Source organism: Urtica dioica, chromosome 1 (assembly GCF_054948205.1).
Source record: "Urtica dioica subsp. dioica isolate 48M chromosome 1, U.dioica_male_clone48M_v1_H2, whole genome shotgun sequence".
Classification (NCBI taxonomy): domain Eukaryota; kingdom Viridiplantae; phylum Streptophyta; class Magnoliopsida; order Rosales; family Urticaceae; genus Urtica; species Urtica dioica.
In genome coordinates, this window is record NC_142756.1 from 4,316,025 (window position 1) to 4,319,473 (window position 3,449).

Below are 3,449 nucleotides of genomic sequence, written 5' to 3' on the forward strand. Positions count from 1 at the left end.
ACGATCGGTCTTACGTACGAAGCTGGAATGAACAGGTCACACCAGTTCTTAGCTTTATGATTGTTTCACATACCTTGTGCAGGGTCATTACTCCCAGAAATGCTCTCGACTAGATATCTCTAACCATGAAATACCTTTATAGCGAAAAAAGTATGGAGCTTTGAATAACAAAAAGCTAAGATCCAAAGCCCCAAGTCCTTCATCCCTGGGACGTTCAGCAAAGTGCCACGGTAGGCTAGTTCAATATTGCATCAAGCCCAAAATAAATATAAAAATAATTAGAACATGGTTAATTACATATGATAACAGATACACTGTGATAAATTGGATAATGTCTTATATGCTAACCTGGGAGTCACCCGGAACAAATAAGGTTCTTGAGAGAATCAGGGATGTTGATTCCGGGGTATCATCACCGAATCAAACGAGCTTCAGCTAGCAGTCAACTATGGGAGGCCGACCATCTCTTCGAAGAAAATGGGAGGTCAAGTTTGCCCTTCCTTGAGGCTATCGATAAAGGTAACAGATAATACAATTCATAATAACGCAGCTTATAGAAATCAGTAAATAAGACAAGATAGTGTTCACATATACCGGTAGACAAGATAGTGTTCCTCGGCTTCAAATTCTCGTATGAGGTTGCGGTCCTTCTCGATCCGACCTTCCTTACAAAGCACGCCGATCTCATTCGCAATAGAGATGCCGAAGAAATTATTCTCGCCAAGTCGGCGTAAAGATATGGAGTTAGTAACAAATACATAAAAGGGCAAAAAAGAAAAAGAAATGGATAGAAATACTGAAAGGCATCACAAGATTCCTGAGACAGCGTCCCTCGGGCGGCGACGGCAGAGAGGGAGATCGGGCTGGTGACCAGCGTCGATTCGAACTGGTAACATAGTGTGTTTCTAAACCCTGGATCAACAAACGAGAACAGATCTACAATTAAAGACAATTTCAGAAAGAATTAGCAAAAATATAAAAAGAGGGAGGGCTCGTGATACTGAAGACGACCAAGTGGATTCGCGGCAGGGCGAGCTAGGGTTTTTACGGCAGCGACGAAGCTGGAAGGGACGGGTCAAGGGCAGCCGACTCCGGATAACCGGTAAGAGGATTACCTCTTTTCTTTTGCAGATTACCACTCTCGGGGTAAGAAGCTGACCGGTATTGTACTGTGAAACCACATATTTCACCACATATTTCAAAGTTTCATGAATCATCGAACGTACCAACATCTCCTTGTCGTTCTCACCAAAAGAACCGATCAATACTCCACAACTGATCCGGCACGGGATTGGTCAGAACTCAAAGCCTTGTTTTCACTTGTAACCGGAAAAAAAAAATATAAAAAAAAACAACCCACATTAAACAAACAGAAATTTTCACACCAGTTCTGAGATTACGATTGTTTCACATAACTCCACAGAGAAAAAAAAATATGGAGCTTTGAACATATAAAACATAAAACTTGGATCCAAAGCCCCCAGTCCTTCATGCCTGGGATGTTCAATAAAGTGCCAATTAGATATGATAATAGATACACTGTCATGAATTAGATATGTCTTATATACTAACCTGAGAGTTCCCCGGAACAAGTGAGGTACTTAAGGGCATTGGCGATGTCTTATATAGACTGTCATCGCCGGATCAGACGAACTTCAGCGAGCAGTCAACTGTGGGAGCCCAGCGATCTCTTCAATGACGCACTCCAGCTCTGTGCTATGGGAGGTCAAGTTTGCCCTTCCTTGATGCAATTGGTAAAGGTAAGTAAAAAAACAATGCATAATAATGCCGCTTGTAGAAATCAGTAAATAAAACAAGATATTGTAGAAATCGGTAATTAAAACAAGATATTGTTCACATATACCAGTGGTCTTCTTGAGTGTTGAAAGACCCATGTCCCCTGGCTTCAATTTCTTGCACAAGGTTGCCATCTTTTTCGATTCCGACCTTGCTTACAAAGAGCATCGATCTCACTCGCCAGAGAGAACGAGCCGAATTACTCTCTCGCAAAGCCTGTGTAAGGATATCGAGTTAGAAACAAATGCACAAAAGGACTATAAGAAAAGGAAGAAAAAAATATGCAAAAGAAAAAAGTACTCCCTGTTTACAACTTTCTTTGTTCGACATTGATCACAATAGTGTTTATATCTCAACACTGTATTGTTCTCCCCTTTCTACCCTTCATCCTTTCGTACAAATACAAAAAGACATCATCCGTGACCCGCGTGGAGTCGAACCGGCAACAGAGTGTGCTTCCATACCCTGGATCAACAAACAACAACAAATATACTATTAAAAGCAATTTCAGAAAGAATTAGCAAAAAAAACATACATAGAGGGACGAAACGTGATACTGGTGGTTTCGCGAAGGCACTATTCTCAGGCATCTCCGGCAGCCGGACTTGTCTCCGGAGCCAATCTCGCTCTCCACCCGCGCTTTTAGCCCAATAACCGCCTCTGGAGCCCAGACATAAGCTCGCCGGACGGGCTGAGATCTGGTGGTTGTGACATGAACTGGCCTCCGGACACACCGCAGATCAAGACAACCAACACCAGTCTCGGCAGAAGATTGAAGTACCCGTTATCGGCGAGCTTCTTGCTAAGGTCACGATCGGCCTTGCAATGCCAGAGACGGAATCGAGGTTTGGCGACAAGGCAGAGAGGGAAAGACTAGGAACTAACGAAACGAGTTAGGGGGTTTTAGCTTTTCTTTCTAGGGTTTTTCCGGCACCGACGAAGCTGGAAGGAACGGGTCAAGGGACAGCCAATCTCGCTCTCCACCCGCGCTTTTAGCCCGATAACCGCCTCCGGAGAACCGGTAGAAGCTTCGCCGGACGGGTTGAGACCTGGTGGTGGTGGCACGATCTGGCCTCCGGACACACCGCAGATCGACACCAACGACGCTAGTCTCGACAGAAGATTGAAATTCCCTTAACCGGCGAGCTTCTTGATAAGGTAACAGCGATTCCGGGGACGAAATCGAGGTTTGGCGACGGGGCAGAGATGGAATGGCTGGGAACGAACGAGATGCGACGGTGCCGTAAAGCCCTAGATCGCCATTTCACGCCGGACGGGTTAAAGGAGGTGCAATCTAGAAGATCAACACCACCAACTCCAAGAGGAGTACCCGCAACCCGAACATGGCGACCTTTCGACTGGGCTCGGCGCCGACGATCGGACATTCGATGTTGGAAGGGACGGGTCAAGGGACTTTTGCATCCACAGCCAATCTCGCTTCTCCACCCGCGCTTTTAGCCCGATTCCACCTCCGGAGAACCGATAGAAGCTCGCCGGTCGGGCTGAGATCTGGTGGTGGTGGCGCGACCTGGCCTCCGGACACACCGCAGATCGGCACCACCACTCCAGTCTCGGCAGAAGATTGAAGTACCCGATATTCGAACATTAAGGACCGGCGATATTTTTTATGAGGTCGGCGACGGCGTCGAGGT

The 3,449-nt window shown here is 46.2% G+C and overlaps 1 long non-coding RNA gene across 1 annotated transcript; it reads right to left on the reverse strand.

Moving 5' to 3' along the window:
* Positions 1-1,588: 1,588 nt before the first annotated feature.
* On the reverse strand, positions 1,589-2,405 carry LOC149406556 (uncharacterized). The gene is made up of 3 exons (XR_016301806.1): positions 2,333-2,405; positions 1,865-2,289; positions 1,589-1,741 (listed from the first exon to the last, which is right to left on the reverse strand). It is a non-coding gene; the product is annotated as an uncharacterized LOC149406556 (long non-coding RNA).
* Positions 2,406-3,449: the final 1,044 nt, after the last annotated feature.